Raw genomic sequence first — 9,553 nt, 5'->3', positions numbered from 1 at the left:
GAGTGGGTGTAAGTATAATTTACAACGTCAGTAACTGGACTCTGTTAATTATCAATTCATGTTCAATTCCCCTTAGTATATGGTATTTGCATAATAACTTCAGATATTTTAGTCAAGTTTACTTTCCGACATCAATTATAAAAATTAAGACGTTAATTTTAAAACGTTATGAAATTTCCAGACTAACTAGCACTTGGCCCACTTTTGCTCATACTGTCGTGAGAGGTCCCTGGGCAGCTACTGCTTCAACCTCAATCCAGTCTCCTCAGAACAAAGCAGCATCTGGGTAAGCACTCCAGCAGGAAAACCACTCCTGACATTCTGTTTGTGGATTTCACTGACGGTACTGAAGTCATACACTCAGCCAGCAGAACAGCTGCTTCTACCACATTATTGAGGTCACAGCCTGCAGCTTTCAGAATCTCACCCCTATTTCCAAGGCTTGTTTAGCTTCTTCTGTCACCCCTCCTGGCACAAGCTGTCCCTCTGAAGGGTCCATACCTAGCTGTCTTGAAATGTAAGTGATCCTTTCCACTAACAAAGCTTGACTGCAGGACCAATGGCCTTGGGGCTTTCCCTGTGCTGGTCACCTTTCTGATCGAGGATGACATGACATCCTTTTCTCCTGCAGTGCTTCTGGGTCTCACTGCATCCTGCCTTCCTCATTTCTGACACAACTGCATGTTTCCTGGGATGCTTCCTTTACATATATTTTTAATCAACACCTTTTTTCCCCTTAGCCTCATCCTAACCGGTCTGTAATGCTAGTTATGATGCTTTTATTTCTAAAATATATTACAAATACATAACTGTTAAAATTTTTTAATTTATTTTTAATCGTGATAAAGTACACATAAAATTCACCATCTTAACCATATTCAGTAGCATTAACTACATTCATGTTGTTGTGCTACCTTGATCACCATCCATCTCCAGAACCTTTTTCATCTTGCAAAACTGAAACTCTATATCCATTAAACAGTAACCCCCCATGCCCCCCGCCAGCCCCTGGCAACCACCATTCTGTTTTCTGTCTTCATGAATTTGACTTCTCTAGGAACCTAACGTAAGTGGAATCATGCAGTATTTGTCCTTTTGTAATTGGTTTATTTCACTTAACATGATGTCTTCAAGATTCATCCACGTTGTAGCATACATCAGAATTTCCTTCCTTTTTAAGGCTGAATAATATTCCATTGTACGTATATACTACCTTTTGCTTATCCATTCATCTGTTGGTAAAAACTTGGGGGAAAAAATTTATCCATGTAAAAGCTAAATTAATCTGGAAAACTACAGCTGGTAATGGTACCACACTGGAGGAAACACTCCTATATTGGATAGAAAATTTGCTCTGAGTGTGAGCAGGGTAAGAACCGGCAGTGGGGCCAGACCAGAGCTGAGGGGGTAGAGAAAAGGGTTCTTGGGTCCAACTGAGAAAAGAGGGGTTCCCAAGTTAGAAGCAGTGAGAGTCCAGCAACTCCTTCCAAAGTTCATGGATTTGCACATGGCAGCATCCGTACCCCCTGGAAGAGCCCTGTCTTTCTAAAGGAGAAATCAGACTATTTAGGGAAGGTGGTGGAGAGGAGCTTGCCAGTTACATCTCGAAACCCTAAAAGTCTCAGAGCAAATCCTCTGTAAGAATCAGCTGCTTCAAATGCTTGTGAATCTCTGTTGGTATAAACTACATAAAACAGGAACAGGAAAGTTGATTTTTTTTTTTTTAAATGCCATCATGCCTCTCCTCTGCCCACTGAAGTATGATCTTTTCCAAAAAGTTCTTTATATTTCCTTTTCCCAATACCCACCCCTTTGCTCTGGTTTGTAAACTCCTTCCTGCAAGCACACACCGTGAACACACTACGTGCTTTCCCGGTCTCTGGCATCTTTAAGGAGCACGCACCTCACTCAAAGGAGAAGCTGCAGTTCGGGTCGCTCTGCAGGCCCCCTCCGGGGCGAACCCCGCTGCGCCCCCGACTCCAAGGACGGCGAGTCCCGAGGAGCCCGCGTGGGGAGGGGCTGGCCGCCAGAGTCCTGGGGCGCGAGCGGGAAGGGGTCCCCACGAGTGCAGCCGGGACGGGCGTGTGTTCGGAGGAGAGACACAGGTCACCCACGCCCCTGTCTAATGCAGGTGGGGACCGGCCGGCGAGGACCGGCGTCGGGGTAGAGTAATAGGTCAACGGACCGAGGGCGCGACGGGGGCCTCACCCAGCGCCGAACCGGGACCGGGAAAAGGGGTCAGAGTCCGTCCCTCCCCCTGAGGTTCTAGATACACGACACCTAGTTCAATCCGAATTTCGGAGAAAAAACGAATGATTTTTTACTCTAAGTATGTCCCAAATACTGCATGGGGCAGCCTTGAACGAAAATTTCCCGTTGTTTATCTGAAATTAAGCGTCCGGGATCTCATCCGGCACCCCTTCCCGCGGGTCCCCAGCCGGGGCGGACCCTGCACGGGGAGCGGGTGAACGGCCGGGCTCAGGGCTTCGCGCTCGCTCACCTTCAGCACTAGGACGTGGAGCATCTTCCCCGAGCCTCGCAGGCCACCGGGCAGACTCGCCCGGGAAACACGCGCAGCGTAGCGGCCGCGCCCGGCTCCTGGTCTCCCCGTCGCTACTCCCTCGGGATGAACTTTTGGGGGCGAAAAGAGTCTCCTGCAGTGCCGGCCTCCGCGGAAGCACGCTTCCTCTCCAGGTCAGCGCCGCGGAGCCCGCGCGCCCAGCCCAGGCCCCGCAGCCGTGGCCCAGCACCGCAGCTAACCGCAGGCTACGCGCCGTCCTCCAACCTGAACACCGGCGAGGGCTCACTGGGGCTCCCGCCCCGCCCCTCAGCGCCCGCCCCCAGCCAGCGCACGCCTGGAGGATTCCAGAAACCGTGTGGCGCGCCAACCGCCAGCACCACTGGCCGCAGCTCTGCTCACAGCGCTTGGGGACGGACGGGGGGCGGAGCTGCGCGGGACGTCACGTGGCTCGCTCCCTGGGTCCTCGCGAGCACTCACCTGAAGCCTTCAGTTTTAAATGTAAGTTTGAGTTCCAGAGGTCAAGTAAACATGCGTTTAAAGCTCCAAGCAGCAAAAATGTGCTGCCAGTCTGGAGGAAAGCACAACGCAAAGTACATGAAGTTCACGTGTTACAGAATGGGGCTAACCAGGCCGCGCCCCCCCAATCACCCGGCCCAGTTCACCTGAAAGCTCCAGACCTTGTCCAAAAAAAAAAGAAAAGGGAAATCACCAGGTCGGATTTAAACACGAGGTCTCAGAGGCAGTTCCCAAGCACCAAAGAAGATGCAGAGTACAGCCCTCTCCCACTTTTTTTTTTTTTCTTAAAGTTGTGTTTTTCTTTATTTTTTACTTTTTGGCCGCACTTCAGGGCATGCGGGATCTTAGCTCCTCCACCAGGAATGGAACACTTGTCCCCTGCAGTGGTAGCACACAATCTTAACCCCTGGACCTCCAGGGAAGTTCCAGCCCTCTCCCAGTTCTTTGTGTTGGGTTAACACTTTTTTCCTTTGACTAGGTACCATGCTACAATATGGTGTTTCCCAAACTTTTCACAGCATGCCTCACAGAAAATGAAAATAATTATATATCACACTGAGATGAAGAGTCAAGATTGTTGAAATGGGAACTCACTGCATGGCGCTCCAGCCACCCAGGCCTCTTGAGGCTTAAGGGGGTCAATATCTGTACCTGTCTCCCCACTCCCCCAATTAGTGGGAAGTACTTTTATTTATTTATTTATTTATGGCTGTGTTGGGTCTTCGTTTTTGTGCGAGGGCTTTCTCTAGTTGTGGCAAGCAGGGGCCACTCTTCATTGCAGTGTGCGGGCCTCTGGCTATCGCGGCCTCTCTTGTTGCGGAGCACAGGCTCCAGATGCGCAGGCTCAGTAGTTGTGGCTCACGGGCCCAGTTGCTCCGCAGCATGTGGGATCTTCCCAGACCAGGGCTCGAACCTGTGTTCCCTGCATTGGCAGACAGATTCTCAACCACTGCGCCACCAGGGAAGCCCCTGGGAAGCACTTTTAAAGTAATGAAAAGAAGATGAAACATAAGATGTAAAGATTTTAATAAGGTGCATTTTTATAAGATGGTTAAATCCTGGTACCAAAACCTGATCAAGATAACACAACTACAGACTAATGTAGGTGCTGAAATCCCAAATAAAATGCTACCAAGTAAAACCCAGGACAAATTAAAAAAAAAAAATTAAGCCATGGCCAGGAAGGCTGTAAAGCTTATTCCAGGAATGCAGGAAGGTTTAATACCGGTCAGTCAGAAACATGGCTAGCTCATGGCACAGCAAGCAACCGAAAGCTGTCATGAGCAGACTGGCTCTTGCAGGCACCATGGGGGTGATGATAGGTCTCTCCCATCACAGGAATGATATTCTCGTTCTGCGAAGGGCTTAGTGGAGAGTGATCTGTTCTTATATTTTTTTGCTCCCCACCCCCAAGAGAAGGGAGAAAAGGAGAGAAGACAAAGCATTAGGAATGGCAAGAGGGGGAGTCTGAGATAGCAGGACCTGCCGTCATGCTCAGACCAGTCTCTCCTGTCAGTATGCTCATGGTAGGGTGAGAGGTATCGGTAGGAACTGATCTAAGTTTTCCAGTACTGACATAGTTCTGAAAGATGGGCACCAGAAGGACACTCTTTGCTTCCCTCCCTCCCAGATCTCTCCCCTACCAAATGTAGTTCAAACGATCTTACCCTGAAGTCATCAATTCTCAAAGGCAGCCTATACTTGCCCTGTTTTAAAATATTCTCCTTTTTACAAAAAAAGGAATAGAAAACAAGTTTGGCCCCAAAGCTGGCTTCATCATTTTGTCAGCTGATTTTTTTAAAATTTCATTTATTTTTGGCTGCGTTGGGTCTTCGTTGCTGCGCACGGGCTTTCTCTAGTTGCGGCGAGTGGGGGTACTCTTCGTTGTGGTGGGCATGCTTCTCATTGCGGTGGCTTCTCTTGTTGCGGAGCACCGGCTCTAGGTGCACAGGCTTCACTAGTTGTGGCACGCGGGCTGAGTAGCTGCGGCTCACGGGCTCTAGAGCACAGGCTCAGCAGGTGTGGTGCACAGGCTTAGTTGCTCCGCGGCATGTGGGATCTTCCCGGACTAGGGCTCAAACCTGTGTACCCTGCACTGGCAGGTGGATTCTTAACCACCGCACCACGAGGGAAGCCCTAAAAGAACTTTTAAAGTTGTATTTATTTTGCATCAGTTGAGATGGAATGAACTTTTGCAGTTACGTCATTCAACCCAAAAGCAGAAGCCTGATGCCTGCCCAGGGTCTTTCCAAGACGCCTCAGTTATCTCTTATGGACTTGTTCTGTGCATCAGAGAAGGCATTTGTCGTGGTTCCCACTAATATTATACATCTGTCAGATTATCCTTGTTTCTAATGTATTTTTTTAAAACATCTTTATTGGGGTATAATTGCTTTACAATGGTGTGTTAGTTTCTGCTTTATAACAAAGTGAATCAGTTATACATATACGTATGTTCCCATATGTCTTCCCTCTTGCGTGTTTCTAATGTATTTTTTCCATAGCTTAATATTGTGTTACTCACTGCAAGATTCTCGTATCTTCATTTTTAACTGTATATATCAAACTAAAACTAACTTTTATTTATTGGTTCCTATGATGAATTCCATCTCATCTGATAAGTAGTCTCTAAGCTCTTCTTGCTTGTGTTCCCCTTTTTTTATTTTTAGCCCTCATGCAGTATTGTTTTTAAACAACTTATAATTAGATTTAATTTTTTCCAGTTTTGAGATATAATTGACATATAATATTGTATAAGTTTAAAGTGTACAACATAATGGTTTGATGTATGTATATATTGTGAAATGATTACCACAGTATGTTTAGTTAACATCCATCACCACCATCCATCCATCAGTTACAAAATTTTTTCCCCTGTGATGAGAACCGTTACCATCTACTCTTTTAGCAACTTTCAAATACATAATACAGTATTGTTAACTATTCTCATCATGTACATTACATTCCTAGACCTTATTTATCTAATAACTGGAAGATTGTACTTCTGACCACCTCCACAATTCCCCCACCCCTACCCCTACCTCTGGCAACCACAAATCTGATTTCTGTTTCTAGGAGGTTGTTTTTTGGACTCCACATATAAATAAGATAATACAGTATTTGTCTTTCACTGTCTGCCTTATTTTACTTAGTATAAGGTCCTCAAGGTCCATCCATGTTGTCTCAAATGCCAGGATTTCCTTCTTTTTATGACTGAATAGTATTCCATCACATACATATAGGTAGATAGATAGATACGTATATCTTTATCCGTTCATCTGTTGATGGACACTGAGGTTGTTTTCATGTCTTGGCTATTGTAAATGGTGCTTCACAGAACATTGGGGTGCTGATATCTCTTCAGAATTTCTCTCAGATATATACCCAGAAATGGTATCATATGATAGTTCTATTTTTAACTTTTTGAGGAACCTCCTTACTGTTTTCCATAGTGGCTGTACCAATTTACATTCCCACCAACAATGCACAGGTGTTCCCTTTTCTCCACATCTTCGCCAACACTTATCTCTTGTCTTTTTGATGATAACCGTTCCAACAGGTGTGAGCTACTGGTATCTCATTGTGGTTTTGATTTGCATTTGCCTAATAACTAGTGATGTTGAGCACCTTATCATGTACCTATTGGCCATCTGAATACCTTCTTTGGAAAAGTACCTATTCAGGCCCTTTGTCCATTTTTTAATTGGATTGCATTTTTGATATTAACTAGTATGAGTTCCTTATATATTTTGGATATTAACCTCCTTATCAGATGTGTGGTTTGCAAATAGTTTCTCCCATTCATTTGGCTGCCCTTTCACTTTGTTGATCATTTATTTTGCTATGCAGCTTTTTAGTTTGACGTAGTCCCACTTGTTTATTTTTAATTTTGTTGCTTGTGCTTTAGGTGTCATATTCAAAAAATTATTGACGAGGCCCATGTCAACTAACTTTTTCCTCTATTTTTGTGGTTTCAGTTCTTACACTTAAGTCTAATGCATTTTGAGTGATTTTTGTGAGTGGTATAGGATAGGGGTCTAGTTTCATTCTCTGGGCTCTCAATTCTATTCTGTTGGTCTATGTGTCTGTTCTCATGCCAGTACTATGCTGTTCTGATAGCTTGGTAATATCGTTTGAAGTCAGGAAGTGTGATGCCTCCAGCTTTGTTCTTCTTTCTTAGGATTGCTTTGACTATTCAGGGTCTTTTGTAGTTCTATATAAATTTTAGAATTTTTTTTCTATTTCTGTTTAAAAAAAAAAGGCCATTTGAATCTTGATAGTGATTGATTGAAGCTATAGATGACTTTGGGTAGTAGGGACATTTTAACAATATTAATTCTTCCAGTCCATGAATGTGGGATATATTTCCAATTGTTTGTGTCTTCACTTTTCTTCATCAATGGTTTACAGTTTTCAGGATAGAGATATTTCACCTCCTTAGTTAAATTTAGTCCTAAGTATTTCATTGTTTTTGATGCTACTGTAAATGGGATTGTTTTCTTTGTTTCTTTTTCAGATAATTTGTTGTTAGTGTATAGAAATGCTAATGATCTTTGTATGTTGATTTTGTACTCTGCAACTTTACTGAATTAGTTGATTAGATCTAACAGTTTTTCAGTGGAGTTTTTAGGATTTTCAATATATAAAATCGTGTTCTGCAAATAGAGACAATTTTACTCCTTCCTTTCCAATTCTAATGCCTTTTACTTCTTTCTCTTGCCTGATTTCTTCTAGTACTATGTTGAATAGGAAGGGTGAGAGTGGACACCCTTGTCTTATTCCTGATGCTAGAGGAAAAGCTTCCAGTCCTTCACCACTGAGCACAATGTTGGCCGTGGGCTTGTCATCTATGGCTTTTATTATGTTGAGTTCCTTCTATAACTAATTTGTTGAGTTTTATCATGAATGGATATTGAATTTTGTCAAATACTTTTTCCACATCTATTGAGTTGCTCATATGATTTTTATCTTTCATTTTATTAATGTGATGTAGAACACTTATTGATTTGCGTGTTGAACCATCCTTGCATTCCAGGGATGAATCCCACTTGATCATAGTGTATGATCCTTTTAATGTGCTGCTGAATTCAGTTTGCTAGCATTTTCTTTAGAATTTTTGCATCTGTATTCATCAGGGATATTGGCGTGTAGTTTTTTTTCTTGTAGTGTCCTTTGGTACCAGGCTAATTCTGGCCTTGTGAGTTTGGGAGTGTTCCCTCCTCTTCAAATTTTGCAAGAGTTTGAGGATTGGCATTAATTCTTCTTTCAATGTTTGGTAAAATTCACCAGTGAAGCCATCTGGTCCTGGGTTTTTCTTTTTGGGGAGGTTTGTTTTTTTTGTTTTGTTTTGTTTTTAAATTACTGATTCAATCTCCTTACTCATTATTGGCCTGTTCAGATCTTCTATTTCTTACTGATGCAGTTTTGGTAGGTTCTATGTTTCCAGGAATTTACCCATGTCTTCTAGGTTGCACAGTTTGTTGGCATACTGTGTTCATTGTACTTTCTTATGATCCTTTCTATTTCTGTGGTATCAGTTGTAATGTCTCCTGTTTCATTTATAGTTTTATTGATTTGCATCCTCTTTTTTTCTTGGTTAGTCTAGCTAATGGTTTGTCAATTTTATCTTTTCATAGAATCAACTCTTAGTTTTGTTAGCCTTTTCCATTGTTTTCCTATCTCTATATCATTTATTTTTGCTCAAGTTTCTATTTTTATTTCCTTCCTTCTGCTAACTTTGGGCTTGGTTTATTCTTCTTTTTCAAGTTCCTCTAGATAACTAGGTTTAAAAACATTTAATCTAAGATTCTTTATCATTCAATAAATTGAACCCATTTTCATGCATCAGCATGGTTGATATTTATTCCTACCTAAACTGTCTTATTCTAAGCTTTTGTTTTGTTGCCATTTTCATAGTTTCTATCTTCTACATTAGGGGTTGTGCTTTGCTTTTGACTGATTTGAAAAGTGACCATTCTGTTTTAAATTCTAATAGCCACTTTTGCATTTCAAAACACTTAAACAGGTATTATCACAAACCTTTTACCATCATTGGTAAAAGTCATTGATTCCCTCTTTTTTTTTTATTCCTCCCATAGTCACTTCCTGTTAATGATAACATAATCTGGGATTATTGAACCAAATTATTTTTGTAAGAAAGCTACTTTTTTTTTTTTACAAAATACGTTAAAATTTGAATTATTTTTAATACTTGCAGTGCTTTTTAGCCGTATTTAACTATTCATACTTACTTCCTGTATTTTATTTCCACACCCACCATTAGGACTTCTACCATGCATTTCTACTTCAAAAGTTTTTATTTCCAATAATCAAAAATTTAATTATCTATAGTATTTCTATCAAATCAAATTTTTCAGAGCTCCGGAATCTTCGGAGCCCATATATAAACAAGGACTATTTCTGTGGCTTTCACACATGGTTGATATAAAATTACTGACCACACACGTCCTTTTCCCCTCAGAATATTATATACGCTGTCCAGTTTATCATGTTACT

General features: G+C 42.3%; 1 pseudogene; it reads right to left on the bottom strand.

Annotated features, from left to right (window-relative positions):
• Positions 1-208: 208 nt before the first annotated feature.
• On the bottom strand, positions 209-611 carry LOC112392376 (2-iminobutanoate/2-iminopropanoate deaminase pseudogene; annotated as a pseudogene).
• Between the last annotated feature and the right edge of the window lie 8,942 nt (positions 612-9,553).

The sequence above is a fragment of the Neophocaena asiaeorientalis genome, unplaced genomic scaffold (assembly GCF_003031525.2).
Source record: "Neophocaena asiaeorientalis asiaeorientalis breed wild unplaced genomic scaffold, Neophocaena_asiaeorientalis_V1.1 scaffold280, whole genome shotgun sequence".
In the NCBI taxonomy this organism is placed as follows: Eukaryota; Metazoa; Chordata; class Mammalia; order Artiodactyla; family Phocoenidae; genus Neophocaena; species Neophocaena asiaeorientalis.
The sequence above is the reverse complement of the archived record's forward strand: the minus strand, read 5'-3'. Positions and strand labels throughout refer to the sequence as shown.